The sequence below is a fragment of the Eleutherodactylus coqui genome, chromosome 1, assembly GCF_035609145.1.
Source record: "Eleutherodactylus coqui strain aEleCoq1 chromosome 1, aEleCoq1.hap1, whole genome shotgun sequence".
In the NCBI taxonomy this organism is placed as follows: Eukaryota; Metazoa; Chordata; class Amphibia; order Anura; family Eleutherodactylidae; genus Eleutherodactylus; species Eleutherodactylus coqui.
Genome location: NC_089837.1, coordinates 322,958,695 through 322,977,866, shown reverse-complemented (window position 1 = coordinate 322,977,866; position 19,172 = coordinate 322,958,695). Strand labels below are relative to the sequence as shown.

At 42.7% G+C, this 19,172-nt stretch overlaps 1 protein-coding gene across 2 annotated transcripts in view; it reads left to right on the top strand.

Annotated features, from left to right (window-relative positions):
* Nucleotides 1-19,172, top strand: part of LUZP1 (leucine zipper protein 1) — an 84,502-nt gene that overhangs the window by 51,770 nt on the left and 13,560 nt on the right. For both annotated transcript variants that reach the window (XM_066575067.1, XM_066575068.1), the window contains exon 2: nucleotides 4,955-5,019. The gene's annotated coding sequence lies outside the window, so the exon portion shown is untranslated. The remainder of the gene's footprint in view (nucleotides 1-4,954; nucleotides 5,020-19,172) is intronic.

The following is a 19,172-nucleotide window of genomic DNA, read 5'->3' as shown; positions in this document are numbered from 1 at the left end:
GATTTTGCGGATAGGCCCATTAATAGTTTGCAACTGGACAACCCCTAAAGGAAGAAATTGTGGGATATTTATTTATGTTTTAGTTATCCATAAATAATTTTGATCACTCTTTGGTGCTCCATTTAAAGGAGCTGTTAAATATATAAAATATTGGTAAAACCATTTGATGAGCATGCATGTGTATTCTGTGTCAGGTTATCAATCCCAATGAATAGAACTAATTCATGTGTGGATCCTTGGCAGTTGTAAAGCAAAGATGGTAAAATCCCCTTTCCGGTTTTCTGATACAGATTACAATTGTGTGAACATACCCTTATTTTACGTGCGTGGACAGCCATTCAAGTGTTAATATAATGCATGTAGTTCTTTTAAAAGGAAATTAATCACTTCTAGAACAAAGCTTAGTAGCTGGAAAAATATGCAGACAAATCGTTCTGACCAGACCTCGAAACTTCCTGCACTGCCAAGTCTCCGCTTAGATAGTGAAATGGCTTGTTAACAAATGCACAAAAAAGGAATTGGGGAAGTATGTGAATCATGAATGTAACCCTGTACGTCACATGATGCATTGGGATGTGTGGAGTATTTGGTAAATCCTGTTTAGACTTGACATATGAATATGCAGGAGGAAATTATTTCAAAAGTTAGTGAGGCGATTGGTTGCATTAAAATACAGTAGACCTGCCATTTGTTTTGCATGTCCTCAAGCAACGTTAGAATTGGCTTTAAATCCAGCTGCGCACAAAGCCAGATTCCGCATGCAGGTTCCGGCTCCGACCGTGGCAGGCGACCCAGCGTACCTATTTCTTCTGTACTGTGGATGACCACAGACGCTTGCCGTTGGTCGTGCGCACTACAGGTTTTTTGGGGTTTTTTTTGGAATGTTTGTTTTTCTCATACCATCGCTAGGCAATGACACTGGTATCCGTAGCCTATCCACAATGTCAATTGCAGATGGGCTGCGGGTCAGACTGCCTCCACTGACTACAATGGAAGCCATCCACACAAAAAAAAAGAGCATGCTGTGATTTATTTTTATTTTTTCCTCCGCTCATGAAAATCGCAGCTCGTTTCCGCAAGTGTGAAGGAAAAAGCACTTTTTGCAAGTCATGCTTTGAATAGTATTTGCTGTAGATCTGTCGTCCGGATGCCTGCCACGGATTCCGTAGCAAAAATCAGTTCGTGTGCAGCCCGCCTAAGGATTCCAAAACTTGCTATCGGGCAGCAGTGCTCAGTGGCTAGCTCTTTTGCCTTGAGGCGCTGGGGGTCTCCGATGCGAATCTCGAGCGAAGGCAACATCTGCAAGGATCTTGCAAGTTTTCCCTGAGTTTTGTGGGTTTCCTCCCACAATCCAAAAACATTCAGGTAGGCTGTTTTTGAAATTTAGGTTGTGCATTCCAATGGGGACAGGAACCAATGTGGGTGCTATGTAAATAAAATGGTCATAAATAACATCCACTGCTTTTGATGGAATCAAGACTATTCTCATAAAATGTTCTCATTGGTGATGACCGTTTCCTTTTTTTAAAGTATACTTTAAAATTATTCTGCATAACCTCTTTAAAATAAGTTGCTGAGTGTGTACATTAGGAATAATGCCATATCTGGCCATTAAATAACTTAAAAGCTGCATAATTTATCTTTTTCTAGCAGGTTAACCCTCTGTGGCTCAGTTTGAGTGACTAAAGGTTGACTGCAATGATTATTGCAAATGGAATAAAAAAGCGCTGCATGGTGTAGAACAACGAGGGTCTATCTGGTTATGGAAAAACAAAAGATGGAATAATGGTGCCTGAAGTGGGTGTGCAGTAACAGCAGCCTCCCCTTCAGCACAGCAATAGCATCGGTATTCAAGATGGTAGTAATGGGGGACAAATGTCACGCTGGATAGGAAAAGGTGCGGTGAAATCCTTTGTCCCAATTTCTTCTTTTCTCAGTGTGTAAAATATATGGAAGACATCATTGCAACTAGCACAGTAGATAGGAGAGCAGGAACTCTTCCATCTCTCCGTAGTACATAATCAGAAGCAGCAGTATTGAGGACATTATACAGCAGTACTGAGCAGTGTAGATGTGAATCCGGCAGTGAAGGGTGTAGGAGAACTTGCATACGTTTATCTATCTCTCTGGTTTCCTCTTACTGCTCCTCCCCTTCAATAGACTACTTTTGAGCTTCTGTATACAGTTTTTTTTTTTTTGTTTTTTTTTTTTTTAGGGGAATGATCCGTGCAGGTAGGAGAGCAGTTTGAGAAGTGGAGAACGAGGAATTCTTTTCTAAAATATATTACAAAGTTTCTTATCTTGTGCTATTGATTTTATAGACACAAATTGAGAGGATAGTTGCTCTTTAAAGATACAATCTATTCTATGGGCAGCCCAGACTGTCTTGCGTTGTTAGTAATGGTACACTATAGAGATTTTGAGCTACAGTTGAACTTTACCTGGAATTGTATCTTACAACGTGACTTAAAAAAAAAAAAACATTCCCTCACTAGAGCGTTTCCTTCAACATGCAGTGACTGGAAATGTGGGATGTAATATCTTTTTGTGACTCACACATTACACATGAATTGCTTCCAGAGCTCCACCCTTTTATTCAATGGAACAACTGATTGTGTCATAAAGTTACGAAATCTGGGAGGTACAAGAATGACATGGAGTATGGTAGTTATAGAGTGAGGCACTGCCTGCCAGGTAGGAGGTAATATATTTGGCCTTTAAGTTCAAGTGGGGGCAAATTTACTGCAGCAGTGCTTTTGACTTTTTCAGGCACTATTTTCTTTTAAGACTTAGGCAATTTTAATTGCAGATTCTGCCGGTTCACTCAGATGTGTGGGTAAGAATTGTGGATTCCGCTTGCGGAAGAAAAATCACAGCACGCTCTATTTTTCCGCGGATTCTGCATGGACAGCCTCTATTGAAGTCAATGGATGCAAGTGTTCTATCGCCCATGTTCAATTAACATTGCTTATGAGCAGCAGAAACACTACTTCATAGGAAAATGGATTAAAAACCCTCACTACATCATAGCCGGAATGCCAGCTGGAGAGGAGCGAGAGATTGATCTTCTCCACTGATAATATGCTGGGCATTGCGTACATCTGCACAGAAAAACGATCGTATCCATGATCTATTTGCAATTACTTTCCGCAATGTATCGCATGTTGAATCTGACCCGTTCGTGTGAGGCTGGCCTTAATGTCACCATAGACTAGAGAACTTGTTGGAATAAAGCAGCCTACCAACCAGCGCTTGGAGGATCTGCACCTGCCCCCTAATATGAGCGTGCTGGAATGGAGTCCGCTTTAGGCGGCCTGCACACGGGCGGGTTGGACCCCACATGTGGGATTCCCACAGCGGAGTTCGACCGCTCGGCCAGTGACCCCTGCACACCTCTCAGCCAGTCTTCTCCTCTACTGCGATCACGCGGCTCCTACAGCCATTCTGCAGAATGGCTGCGGGACGGATGGCTTCCATTGACTTCAATGGAAGTCGAATGTGCATAGCACGAACAAAAATGCATGCTGCGATTTCTCACCCATAAGCGGAAAATCGCAATCTATTTCCACTCATGGGCATGAAATCACATTTTCTCATAGCATGCTATGGGCTTGATTTGCTGCGGAATTCCGCTCCGGATTTCGCAATGCAAATCCGCCCGTGTGCAGGAGGCCTTACTCTTTTGCTGTACACTCAGTATTGTTAGGTGACTTAAAAATATTGTCCTTTCAAAGTGTTGCATTTTCTCAGTGCTTAGGGGTATATAAAAGAAAAAGGTGGCAGATATACTGTATTAAAACCCCTTTTACATGGGACGATGGTTGTGAGCCGACGCTCCCGACAGCTGCCCCAGCGATAATCGCTCAATGAATAAAGGCAGAATGGGCAAGAGATCATTAAGGCCCGCCCACGTCCACTCACAGTCAACAGGTCCTCATTCAGAGATGAATGACTGCCTGTTTTTTAGGTTGCAGTTTTTAGTTCGGTACAGTTGGACAGGGTGGGGGGAAAAAAAGACCCGGTTTAAAGAGAAAATTATATTTCATGTTGTAAATCCTAGAGTCCTTGCATATAATCATAGAGTCCTGAAAGCTCTGTCCCACGGAGCCATAGGGCCCTTCTACACGGAACAATTATTGTTCAAATTTGCCCAACTCAACGATTGAACAAGAATTCATTCACTTCTCATTTGTCATTCATTTTATACAGGCATACAAATAATCGATTGCTCGTTCGCAGGTCATTGTGTGTGAATAGCTATAGGCTGAACGATATGCAAACACGTTCATGAAGGATTTATCCGCCAGTATCAACGGGCTGCATGGGCAAACTGTCTTCGTTTCTCTCGTGCAAACGAGTTATCGCTTCATGTAAAAGGAGCTGCAGACACAATCTGCATTCTTCTAGTGACAAGATGCCTTTCCTGTTGCGTGAGCATAAAATAGGAGGGACAGGATGCAAGGGGCACAAAGCTAGTACACAGCAGGTTGTCTGCCAACAATGGAGTATTGTTACCGCTGGGGTGTTTGGTACAAGTGCAGTTAACCTGCTTTTGGATTTCAAGAATTTTTGTTTTTACATTTTATTTTTGTACATTGCACATTTTTGTAATACTTTAGGTTGCCAAGAATGAGTTTATGGTTTTTAAGCTTTTTGATACAAATTGTATTATAAATTGAAAATCTATGTACGTATATTGTACACGTTTATAGAATATATATATATATATATATATACACACACGTTTACATACACTTCTTGCCTCATTTTCCTGCTCAGAAGACATGGCATCGCATTCCGCACTATTTTATCACCATTTTTTAGATTGATCTATCAACAGAGCCAGTCTAGATGTCTACCTTTACCTACTTGGGTGTCACCGGTAGGTGCTGTATGTTTGACCTACGCTCTGATAAATTTCTCAGCTGATCTATCCCTCATTTATCTTTTGCAGATAGAGATACAGACACATGATGTGTACTGGACCTGCTTGTTACTGGAATGTATAACGCTTGACAGGTACGTAGCTTTTGCTTACCAGCTTTTCCGTATGTTCTCATTTTGCCTCTCCTTCAGAAATGTAACACGTTTATTTAATATGTTCATTACTACATGTGCACTTACAAGACTGAGTACAGTTGCAGTTCTACGGGTATACTCACTGGGACTATTGGCTTTTTTTCAGTTTGAACGTGTAAAGTGTGCATGAAAGTAGATACAATATACAACATGGTTCCACATTGGGGCTACAATAAGATTTTCTTGGCGCTCCACTGACTGCTTTTCACTATTGAGTGATACAAGATTGCATACAGCCCAATGTATTTCTTTAGCCTACAGCTGTAGCTTGATGGTTAAAAACAATCCGTAATACTATAGAGTCCTGGCGTAACGTCCGAGACAATGACTGATGCGTAGACGGGTAGGACTTCGGCGCTCAATAAAGAACAATGACCCTTCAACTTTCCAAAACAACACCACTCTTAAGGTGCATTTACACACATGATCGCTCAAAACTGTCAGTTTCTGATGACTTTTGAGCGATCAGTTTGCATAGGTACTAATGGGCTCAATCAGCCCTTTTATTACTTCATTGCATATATTTGAGAACAGGGAATGGTCTGTTCTCTAAATACATTGCTATTGTTTTCCAGCGGGACAGCAGCTGTTAACAGCTGTTAAAGAATGTTATCAGCTGTTATGAGCGTTGCCCGCGGAGAACACAGTATGCGGGCCTGAAGTCAGTGATGGAGGAAAAGTGCACAGTAAGTGCATGATGGACGCACATTTACACACAACGATTATCACTCAAAAGATGGCTTTTGAGCGAATGTTGAGCAATCATCGTTGTGTGTAAAAGTGTCTTTAGCCTTGTCCAGAATTGCAACAGTGCTATGCACTGCTAGCAATAACAGCTGATCATGAAGGCTGCTGCAGTAGGACCCTTTGCAGGAGGTGTGCAATGGGAAATCTGCTCCATTAAGGGTGGCTTTACACGCTTTGATAATGTGTATAGTTTAACAATTTATTGCTTATGTGAGTATTTGCTATTGCTCTTGGAAAAAGCTGAACATGTCTGTGGGGTGATTCCTTGATATTATGAAATATAATTGGAGTTACACTGTACAGAGGAAGGGCATCAAAGTCTAGATGGGTGTTTTAATTGCTAATCTATCAAGCAATTTCATTTACACACAACTTTCGGATTATACGATTAAACATTCTTCGCATTCCGGAAGATCTGTGACCAAAAGTGATTGTTTAGGATCTGAATGTGTAAATATTCAAATACAAATAACGCAATTAGTCGAATTCTATACATTTTTAAAGTGGATAAAGTCATCCTTACATGGGCTTTCAAAAAATAAATGGGCGTTCTAATAGACACCTGTCATCTGGCATGTGAAAATGGTTTGCCTTGATAAGTGTTAAGCATTGTAAGGGGAATTTAATCAATTAAGATAAACTGTCTGAAAAGCAGGCCACATGATTAAAAAACACTCACCTTTTTAAATCCACAGTGTTCCCGCCAATCTTTGTTTACCTGCTTGCATCAATGACTTCACATGTATACATGTGACTTATTTGCATGTACAGCAGGAGACCACCATCAGCATTAGGTTTAGTGATTGGCTGCAGCAGTCACATGACTGTACAGCATGTCATCACTGCAGCGAAGTAAACATTAAAAACTGGTGGGGTTCATCAACGTTGTGGCACTAGAGCTCTAGCAGGCGAGTAGTCGTTTTCTTTTTTTAAAGGTTCGACAACACTGTTAACTCCACAGGGATTTATAAAACATTAACCCTTTCCAATCCTATTTGTATCCTGGTTTTCCTAGGGGCGTATTCTTTTTCTTCTGTTATACAACAGTGCTATATGCTGGCTAAGCCAACACTGCATGAGATGACACATTGGATAGGCTCTGACAGCAGAGAGGCTGCCGATTATTCAGTAAGAGAACCCTGATGGACATCTTCCAACATTGAAAGCTGTACAGCCTTAAATCATAATGTCTTTAGACGTCAGACAGTGGATTGGAGAGGGTTAAAGCCCCATTTACACGGGACTACTGTCGGGCAAACTATGCCTGACACTCGTTTCCGCATGTACTCACTCCCGTGCAGCTGCACAAGAGCAAGTATCGTTGGCTCACAGATCGGCGACTGGAGGAAATTTCTCTCCTCGCTCTCCCCCGCCCCTCTCCATTCAATTTACATAGTGGCCGTTCAATACTGAACGGCTGCTGTTTACACTGAGCGATCAGTGTTCAGGATTTTAAGCTGCATAGTTGTTTTGCTGGGGGGTTTTCTCCCTGAATAGTATATATTATCAGGTCATGTTAATTCATCATTATAGAGTTTTCATGGTATATTTTATCTGAATTGCTGTAGGCGTTGGGCTAGACATGATAGAACGTAAAGCCTAATGAGCCAAAAAAATTTGTACGCTTAAACCTATAGAGCACCTTGTATCTTTTTATAGTTTCAATAGCTGCTAGTTAGAACAGTTGTCCATATATCTCTTGTTTACTGATCTTTGAAATGAAGTAATTGATCACAATGACATAACACAACTTATACATATTATATAGAAGTGTGTTTTTTTTTTTTTGTTTTTATACAAGCATTGCTTGTTTTCTATGATGACTGAAACTGAACAACAAGGGAGAACCTCGTGATTCTCGCTTGTTGTTGGTCCACGTTGTAACTGAACGTTAATCGTCCCATCTAAGTGTGGCATTAGACATTTTGTGACTGATTTCATTATTCATACTGTTAGAGGCTGACTGTAGACTTTTTGTGGAAAGATTTTAACTTTTGGATGAAAGTAAAGTTATTTGAGATGAGGCACAGTACTGGAACTGCACCATTTATACAGGAACGAGAGTCCTCTAAACAACTGCACAAGTGCTGATGTTACCGCTAAGATCATTAGCGCTCGTGCGGAGCAGCAGACTTCATCGCTGGATCGTGGACTTCTTGCTCAGATTCACCTTCTATGTGAAGCACTGAGTGAGAATCCCACGATCCAGCAATGTTTTTTATGCTGAAAGTCAGCGATAACGAGGACTAAACAAATAGTAACCATTTTTTGAGGGGGGGGGGGGGGGGGGGTTGCATTTACAGAGGACGATTATCATTCAATTTTGTTCCTTTGAACAAATTTTGAGCGCTAATCATGCCATGTATCTGGCCCTTTATGTTTGGTTTAGACACAACAATTCTCGTTCAAAAGTCGCTCAAAAGAAAGCTTTTGAGCGATAATCGTTCTGTGCAATAACAGGGCAAGGTGATCGCTCAAGCTGCAGTTCGATAGTTTTGAGCGATCACTTTGCGATCCGAGCGGGATATACAAAAGACAAGCGGGCCGCTTGTCTTCGGTATACTCGTGCTGTCTTTGCAGCTGTGCGATCCGTGTGGGGTATGCAGAATACAGCTGGAGCACTGTGTTCTCCATACTCCGGCTGTGTTCACTGAGCGCCCAGCTGGTATTCAGCGGGATACCAGCAGAAACAATAGTATCAGCGGTATTCCACTGTGAGGCTCATTCCGCACTGATGTGGCTCATTGTTCTCTTTCAGCTTGCTGAAGGACAATGATGAACGACTCGTTAACGAAAACTGCATGATGTCCGTGCAGTTAGACTCAATGATTCTTGCTCAAACAATGGCTTTGAGGGATTTTTTATTTTTTTTTAGAGAGAATCGTTGGGTCTAAATGGGCCGTTAGTACTGTTACAGAACATTGCAGATAATGATCAAGAATTTAAAGTTGTTCACATTGTTTAGTAAGGCCAGCAATATTGCAATATTCTGTAATAGAATTACATTTAAAAGTCAAATAGTACAAGCAGAAACATGTGGTAATAGCACACACATTTAATATCTGAATAAAGTTGCATAACTCTTGTATATACTAATCACATAAAAATGCAAAGTATTTAGCACATATTTTGATCAAAGCATGCGGGCCCATCCTTGTGACCCAAGTCATTTTAATTAGACCATATAGCCTGGTATCTTGCTATCCTCAATCAATTGTAGGCTCTGGCCCAAAAAAGAGGTATTTTAGTGTTGGGACCCATCTGAATTCCAGGCCACCTGGATGTGGCAGGTGGACCCACATGTTTTGATCAAGATATGTGCTAAGAATCTTGCATTTTTATATGGTTAATATATAAGGGAGTTATTTAATTTTATTCTGAAAATGTGAGAGTGCTGTTGCCACGTGTTTCTTCTTGTACTGTATCATTTCACTTACTTTCTGCATTTTAATGCATTAGACTAGATGTGATAATCCCAGCCAGTTACTTGCTGTACGAACAGAGTTTTTGTGGTCAAACAACCAAAATAAATAAACAAGAGCCCTAGCATAGTCTCCAGCCTTGAAGGTAGGCTGGAAACATCTCAAACGCGTCGAACCTGCTGAACAATAATTTGCGATAATTATCCTAAACTAGATTTCTTTAGGACCCTATAGGACCATCCGGATCATTCTTAAACCAACTTTTCTAGAATCCTCATGGTGTTAGGCCTAACAGTGCATGCTGTGTTCTTTGAATATGTGACAATCAGTGAGCAAATACATTCTCTGATTTAATGGCAGTGGGGGTACGGGATAAGATGATGTCACCCCTTCCCTGGGGCACACAGAAGAAAAACATGTCTGCTGCAAGCTCCTTTCTCCTCTCTCTCTTTTCTCTGCACACAGTACTGACTGAAACCTGACAATTATTATAAATTCAGTATTCCCGACCCCACTTTAAACGGTTGTAGCTCCAGTTATATCAGTGCTTTCCACATGCTTTTGTCTTCCTATGTCAAAAAGTTTAGCTTGAAAATGACATTAAAAAAGCATGTTGACCGCACTGATGGAACCAGAATTATAACTAAAGTAGACGAGTTCTGTGCGCCCAAAACTGTAATGTCCTGCTCCTCCAAAACTGCTGGGGGGTAAAATGCCCATACTGGTTTCTAGTAGTGTGTAAACTTCTGCATTTTATTTACCTTCTTCGAGGCCTTTGTAGAGCTGCAAGTGCTTTTCATAGGGATGGGTTAGGGGAAAATCCATGCAGAAAAACCGCACACTGATGAATGCAGTGTCAAATGTTACTTCACTTGGTAATGTACCTTGACCTGGTAAAGAAGCAGTGACCTCCCCACCCCACCCCATCATGGGGTTGCATGAGCCATAACGTTTTATTTATTTTCATTAATGTAGCAATATGAAGTCTTGCTACTTCGTGGTGACTTTGTGTTTAACTGCCACTGTCTTGGGGTACATGTAGTGTATTAAGTAACTTTTTTTTGAGAGTGAGGATGGGATGGGAGGGGGGGGGGCGAGGACTAGCTATTCCACCATTTGTTTTTTGAGGATTCTTTTTAATATGAAATGGCTTGTCCAATTAGGGTCGGGGGTTCCGCTTTACTGCTCTGTTATGGGAACATAAAATCCCCACTGCTGCATGGCTGGCCCAAACGCACCCCACTAATGGAGTCCGCCTGGTTTCTGCTCAGCTGCCCGGCTTTTGGACTGAAGAAAAAGCACTGCATGCAGATCTTTTTCTTTCGATATTTTGAGCCAGATCTGTAAAAGCCGCTGCTGCCTATAATCACAGAGCTCGGTTATTCAGGGCTGAGCTCTCTGATTGCTGCAGCAGCATGTAATGTCCCATACATAGGATGCACAAGGGTGTAAATGGTATGTCACATGAAATCGGCAGCTGTGACACGGGGCGTTAGGAGAGGGTAGTATTAACTTTTTTTTTTTATTTTTTTTTTTTAAACCCTTTCCAATCCACTATCTGACATCTTCCTACATTCTAATTGAAGCTTGTACAGCTTTAATGTCAGAAGATGTCCGACAGGGTATTCTTACCATCTATTGCCTGCGACTCCGCTGTCGGAGCCTCCCTGGCGCACACGCACACGGGGTTTAGCCAGCAGATGGCACCGTTGTATAATGGCAAAAAGGGGAAATCCTTTTAGGAAACTCTGAATCCAAATTTGGATTGGAAAGGGTTAATTGTTTGGGCAGGGGGAAAATAGATCTGTGAGTGTTTGGTCCTGTCTTAGGCGCGGATTGTGCGCTCAGGTTTTTTTTTTTTTCCGCACTTTCATTGACTTGAATCAGCGATTTTGGCCCAATGACCTTTTGTACTGAAAAATGCTAACCACTAGGGGGTCTCTCTTATTTTCAATTTGTTATCCACTGCCTGTCGTCCAGTGATGCTGTCTTTAGTAATGGGGATAACAAGGCTGTTATTAGAAAATGAAGAAAGGGAATAACTTGCACTGTCCGAGGGAAGTCTATAGAGTGAAGTGCAAAGTGGGAGGAGAGATAATCCCACACAGGCATGCGTTCAGCTAATGGTGATTATTTACTAGGTCTGGAAACTTGCTGTGTTACTGCTGCAAAAGTCACATATACACTGCTCAGTACTTGTCTAATGTACTACATGATTATATTTCTTTGCGTTAGACATTTTATTTAACTTTTTAAGTAGCACAACACAAAGTACTATATAAATTTGGTATTGCTGTAATTGTACAGAACCACACGATGTTAATATCTAATTTTTTTTTCTGCAGCATACATGCCGTAAAAACAAGACTCCTCACTCCCTAACAAAAATGGTGCTTTTTCGTGTGTTTTTTTTTTTGTTGTTGTTTTTTTTTTAATAGTGTTTTAGTACATTGTGGTACATGTAATGGATGCTGCCATTGAAAATACAACTCCTCTCGCAAAAAAGCAAACCTATGTCAACAGAAAAAAGTTATTTCTTTTTATCTTAAAAGTGGATAGGGGAAACAAAATTTAAAAAAAAAGGAAAGTCGTGACCTCAAAGGGCTAAATAGTGATTTTTTTATTATTTTTTTTTACTAGTACATTAGAACTGATTGTTCAGGATTATGGGGTTGAAAATATTGTAGACTATGCACATTTCTGCATTTTATACCACTGACAAATGGTAATGAAGACTTCAGCTTTTCGTTAGGAAGACTAGCGTTTATGTAAAGAAGTTAAAATGCTGGCCGTGCTTAGACTGGTTATTAAAAACAGGTCTGACTTCATGAATTCAATATGTGATGCAAATCCCTAATATGAGAAATAATGGTTTAACTTGCGTTCTAACAAGTAAACACTGCTGCCAATTCGTCCTGTTCTTAAAGGGAACCTGTCAGCAGATTTCAGTCATGTAAGCCAGGAGCAGTGCTGCAATACAGATAGTGTTCTGCTTTCTAAAGTCCTTTTAGTTGGTCTGATAATAACAGCATACCTCAGTAATTGAGCTCAAAGTTCTGTAAATGAGGCTAAGCAGTCTGGTGGACGTTCCTGATAGTCTCGGCTACTAATCTGTTCATCCCCAAAGTCCGCCCCCGCTCACCTACTCGGACTCGTGTAGCGCTACCAAATCTCACGTGAGCGCTGTTTGGCTGTGGACCACACAGCACTCACGCAAGACTTGGCAGCACTACACGAGTCTGAGGAGGCGAGGGGGGCGGACTTTGGGGATGATCAGGCTACTAGCTGAGGTGGCCCAGCATGCTCAGTGGACATCTATGCCTTATTTACATATGGCATGTAATTTACTTTGAGCTCAATTACTGGAGCTTTGGTTTTGTTATCAGACCAACCAAAAGAACTTTGGAAAATGGAGCGCTATTAGTTTTGCAGTGCCGCTCTTGGCTTACATTGCTGACACGTTCCCTTTAAGAGATGAGTGCTATGAATACACTTAATGGGGATTACTCACTGACACACCACAATGAGGAACTCCTGTCCCACACATGACTGACAAATCATTAATGGAGGGAGGCAAAACTCTGACTCTTTTTAGGTTTTTTTTTTTTCATAATTTCCCCTCAACCCTCACCCCCCCCCCCCCCCCCCCAAAAAAAAATGTGCAGTGCCCTTTACAATATATTGGTGACGTTGGCTCAGAGCTAACAGATTAAATGACATTTGCAGCTTGCAGACCTTTATATAAAACCGATAGATGTATTGGCCCCATTTTCACATCTAGATTAGAGGGATAAAAATGCTAAACTATGTAATTAGAAACTTTTTTTTTAAAGAAATTAATACCAGCTTGAGGAAACTGTGCTAAAATTAGATGGCATCTGTCTTGTGTCTTCTTCAAGAACTGTAAGCACTTATATATTCATATTACATAACCAGGCCCTACATTTTATTCTTTTCCTTATTTTTTTCAGTTTTGCTATTGCAGAATACATAGTGCATCTTAGTTGTTGTGAGATTCAAGAAGGCAAACCTCCCTGCAGGGCTATACGACAGGCAATCTTGTTGTGGTTTGTGGGAACAAACTCTGTGAGAAATTGAAAATAATCGAAAACCTCTAAAAGAAGAAAAATACATTATTATACAACTGACATTTTATATACAGGGTCTGGCAGAAGCAATGCCCCTTTTTTGTTTTGAATACTACATTATATAAAATGCTTAAAGGGGTTGTCCCGCGCCGAAACGGGTTTTTTTTTTTTTTTCAATAGCCCCCCCGTTCGGCGCGAGACAAACCCGATGCAGGGGTTAAAAAAAAAACGGATAGTGCTTACCTGAATCCCCGCACTCCGGTGACTTCTTACTTACCTTGCGAAGATGGCCGCCGGGATCTTCACCCTCGGTGGACCGCAGGTCTTCTATGCGGTCCATTGCCGATTTCAGCCTCCTGATTGGCTGGAATCGGCACGTGACGGGGCGGAGCTATGAGGAGCCGCTCTCCGGCACGAGCGGCCTTATTCAGAAAAGAAGACCGGACTGCGCAAGCGCGTCTAATCGGGCGATTAGACGCTGAAAATTAGACGGCACCATGGAGACGAGGACGCTAGCAACGGAACAGGTAAGTGAATAACTTCTGTATGGCTCATAATTAATGCACAATGTACATTACAAAGTGCATTAATATGGCCATACAGAAGTGTATACCCCCACTTTGTTTCGCGGGACAACCCCTTTAATGAAGAATGGCAAAAGGGACCCTACATCTGCCGGGCCCTATGTAAATACATATAATATATAAAATGTTTACACTGACAACTAGAGTAGTTGTCACAGTAGGCTGAGGCTTTATGCTTTTTGTGGCTTGTCTTTAAGCTTTGCTGTGTAGACTGGAACAGTGTCTTTTGAGGAGGAGAGTTAAAGGGGTTTTGCAGGCAAAAACTAATGACCAATTCTTAGGATAGGTCATTAATACTTAAATGCTGGTGACCTGGCATTCGGAATTCCTGGTGATTCCCTGGCCCACTGTCTGTGCAGTGGGTCAGATGTCCGTAATGGGGGGGATTGAGTATAGCTGGGTTCACTCCCATTGAAATCGATGAAAGTTGAAGTGGCTACTACACTTCCAGAATTTCTGACTTCAACACTGGATACAGACGCGGAAGTGTAATAGCCGCATCAGCTCTCATTAATTTTGATGGGAGTGAAGACAGCTAGGGCACTTCCTCTACAATCCCATCTAACGCACATTTGGTCTACTGCAGTGGGTGGAGTAATCAGGTGATCACTCAGGATCCCAAATGGCAAGTCCACAGTGATTAACTATTGATGACCTATCCTGGGGATAGGTCAACAAAAGTTTTTGCCCAGATAACCCCCTTTGATGGCAGTACTGCTGGAAGACCAGAGACAAGCCAACACTAGACACATAAATAAGCCTCTGTATGCATCTCCACTGCCATTTCCAGGTCTTTAGAGTATAGGCAAGTGTTGAAACGCCTAAGCTGTAAGTCATATAATGGCCAGAAATGGTGGTGTTGCTCATGCCCACAAAACGTATTCTGAAGTCGGATTCACTTTAACTGTTTTACTCCTTTTTGTTTACTTGGAGCTACAGGCCCAAAGCTTAATGCTGCATTCTGAGTAGAGATGAGCGAGCATGCTCGGATACAGCAGTTACTCGAGCGAGCATCGCTCTTCTCGAGTAACTGCTTACTGGTCCGAGAGTGCTTGGGGTGGCGGCGGGGGTGAGCGGCGGGGAGGGGAGAGGAGAGAAATCTCTCTCTTCCCCCCCCCCCCCCCCCCCTCCCGGGCACGCTCGGACCAGTAAGCAGTTACTCGAGAAGAGCGATGCTCGCTCAACTGCTGTATCCGAGAGTGCTCTCTCATCTCTAATTCTGGAAGGCTTGATAACTTTTCCATTTCTAATTGGTGCAGTGTTGTAATGGACTCAGATCAAATACATGTCCTACTGCTTACAGTCATGCCACTTAGGATGTAGCTATTATGTTAAAGAATTTCTTTCTATAGAAAGTTTTCATAACAAAACTGACCTGAAAGACGTCAGACTAGAAATGTCAAACTGATAAAGAATACTTTTACACATTGCATTTTCCTGCAACATCCTGAAAATTGTTTTCATGAGGAGAATGTTCCTGTAGACATTTATACAGTGGTGCTTAAAAGTGTGTGAGACCTTCAGGATTTTCCTAAAAGTAGATAGAGACCAATTTAAAAAAGGAGTAAAAAATAATAGACTTGGTCATTTATTTATTGAGAAAAAATGATCCAATATTACATGTCTGTGAGTGGCAAAAGTATGTGAACCTTTGCTTTCAATATCTGGTATGACCCCCTTGTGCAGTAATAACTGCATGTAAATATTTCCGGTAGTTGTTGGTCAGTCCTGCACATTGGCTTGGAGGAATTCTAGCCCATTCCTCTGTACAAATCTGCTTCATCCCTGTTAGGTTGGTTGGTTTCCTCCCATGAACGGCTCGCATCAGGTCCTTCCACAACATTTCTATAGGATTAAGTTCAGGACTTTCACTTGGTCGTTCCCAAACTTTAAGTTTCTCTTTAACCATTGTTTTGTAGAATGACCTATGTGCTTTGGGTCGTTGTCTTGCTGTATGACCCACTTTCTCTTGAGATTCAGGTCTTTGGTGGATGTCCTGACATTTTCCTTTGGAATTTGCTGGTAAAATTCAGAAATTATTGTTCCATCAATGATAGCAAGCCGTTCTGGTCCAGATGCAGCAAAACAAGCCCAAACCATGATACTACCATCACTGTGTGGGTATTAGTGTATCTTGACGCCACCGGAAGCTAGGGCTTTGTCAGGGGGAACGCCCCTCTCTCACCCCCAGCTCCCAATAGGGCCAAAGGTGTAAGGTCCTAGCTGCACACTGAAAATGGATTGCATGCCCTGCAGCCTTATGCTGACTGTTAGTTCGGTTCTTTGGCTTACATTATGAGGTGTAAATGCTGACATGTTACTGCTGTTACATGGCAGCATTCACATGTAATAATGTAAGGGTAAGAAGCGAAGCAACTGTCAGACTAAGGCTGCACGGCAGCCATTAAGCTATGTGCAGCCTGCAGCCATAACTGTAAGCGGACAGCCAGTTCCCGGCTCCCAGACAGCAGGGCACAGCCTCACTGCAGCATCCAGCCAGCTCAGTACTGGCTGACGGACGCTCCCTTGCTCACCCTGATGTTGGCGCTGGCCACGGCAGTGGTCCGCCTCCATTGGGACAGCCTGCCGCCCGGCACCGCGATGTCCCCTCATAGCCGCTTAGCGGTCGCAATGAGTCCCGCCGCCGTGAGAGCCGACGCTTATGTGTGCTACATCGCGCCTCGCAGTTTTCTTCAGCCCCTCGCTAGGGATGAGCGCTCACCGCTCGTAAGGCAGAGGGGCTCCCCAGCTGGCAATGCTTACTGACTTGCAGGACCTACACGATGAGGACATCTGCAACCAATCACACTGAGCCACCCCACCCCCCCTCCCCCGTCAATCTTGACTCCACCAGGTCTTCCTGGTGGCATCAAGATACACTAATACCCACTGTGTGTCTCACAGATGGTATAAGGTTTTTATGCTGCAATGCAGTGTTTTTCTTTCTCCAAATCACTTCTCATTTAAGCCAGAAATCTCTATTTTGGTCTCATCAGTCTACAAAACATTGTTCCAATAGCCCTCTGGCTTGTTCAGGTGATCCTTAGCAAAATGCAGATAGGCAGCAATATTATTTATGGAGAGCAGCTGCTTTATCCATCCAATCTTGCTATGAAAACCATTGTGGTTCAGTGTCCTAATGGTGGCCTCATGAACATTAGCTAATGTGAAAAAGGCTTTTAGCTGTTTGGGCCTCCCTCACACAGATGTTTTTGTACAGCGTTTAGCGCTGCTTTTTCAGTGCTGCGCTAAATGCTGTGCAACGCTCACATTGATTTCAATCGGGCTGCTCACACAAGCGTCAAAACGCTGCGCTTAGAACATACATCGCTGTCAATCTTTGGCGGTTTTCAGCTGTGCGTCGCCCATTGAAATTAATGGGCAGCAGGTTCAGCACTGCTGAAAACATGACACAACTTGGTACCACGTTTTTGACAGCGCTAAACAATACTCACCTAGCTGCCGCCGTCTGAGTCCCTGCCACTGCTCTCCAGGGCTCTGGGCAGGCCTCCAGGCACTTGTCATTGCCAACAGAGCATCTTTTGTTAGTAACAGGGTTGAAGACCCCGCCGCCAGCAAGAGATTGCTCTGATTGGCTGAGCCAGTGCTCGAGGAACCAATCAGAGCCAGTGCTCATTAAGCTAATCACAGCCATTCAATTCACAGTGCTGGCTGTGATTAGCTGGGCCCACGGGCCTATCCGTTCAGTTTTTATGCATGCAGAAACTGAATGACATACAATAAAATTTGTTCATCGTTCAGTCGTGCATGCATTTAGACTGAAGGATAATTGCTCAGATTCTCGCTCATTGCTGCAATTTGTATGATTTGTCAGCCCTTGTAAAAGGACCCTTACTTTAATTTCACCTTCAAATTATCTGCTAATTCTATAGATTTCACATACTTTTGCCACTCACAGACGTGATATTTAGAGATGAGCGAACGTACTCGGTAAGGGCGATTTCGCAATCGAGCACTGCGATTTTCGAGTACTTCACTACTCGGGTGAAAAGTACTCGGGTGCGCTGTGGGTGAGCGGGGGGTTGCAGCGGGGAGTGGGGGGAGAGAGAGAGAGAGGGCTCCCCCCTGTTCCCCGCTGCTACCCCCCACTCCCCTCTGCAACCCCCCGCTCACCCACAGCGCACCCGAGTACTTTTCACCCGAGTAGTGAAGTACTCGAAAATCGCGGTGCTCGATTGCGAAATCGGCCTTACCGAGTACGTTCGCTCATCTCTAGTGATATTGGATCACTTTCCTCAAATAAATAGCATTTTTGGCTCTTTATCTACTTTTAGAGCTTGTGTAAAAATCTGATGTAGTTTTAGGTGAAATATAAGCAGAAATATGGAAAACTCTGAAGGGTCTAACTTTCAAGCATCACTGTATAGTGAATTGTATAAGGCTGTTTGACAACCATTAAAGGGGTTACATTCATATCTTGGGGTGTATTCGCAAGGCAGTTTAGACGTGGGGGGGAGTGTATTTTACTGCAACTTTGCCCCATTTTGACTTTCTAGGGTATGATCCCAGATGATGGATTTGCTGCGGATTTTCCACAGCTGCAAATCTCTACCAAATATCTCAGGTGTGAACATAACATTAAAGGGTAATCCAATCTCTGCTTTTCATAACCAAGATGGGAATCCACTTCTATAGTTACAGGCAACCTGGCCGAAGTTTACAGAAACAGTTGAGTACTTTAATGCTATGCTGTTTCTGTAACTCGCACTTTCTTTCTTGCTTGCCCTTTTCTCTCCTCCCAGTGAGACCATTCATGTTCGGTTCTGACTACGCTGGTCAAGCATCCACTGTGTAACCAAGTGAGCACTAGTATGTCCGAGTACTGTAGTAAGAGGGTGGTTACGTGGTCTGATGTGCTGGATCAGCCATTATATAGAAGTTTCTTGGAGAGGACAACCACGCCGAAGAAGTGCTGAATTAAACAACCATCACTGCAGCACTCCATCAATCTGGGCTCTATGGCAGAGTGGCTAGAAAGAAGCCTCCCTTCATTAAAAGACACATGAAAACCTGTCTGGAGTTTGCCAAAGAGCACCTAAAGAAATCTCTGACTATAAGAAACAAGATTCTCTGGTCTGATGAAACAAAGATTGAAGTATTTGCTTCAATTCTAAGTGTTATGTCTGGAGGAAACGAAGCACTGCTCATCACCTGTCCATTCCTACACTGAAACATGGTGGCAGCAGCATCCTGTAGGGTTAGGGGGTGTATTTCAGTGGCTGTGACAGGAA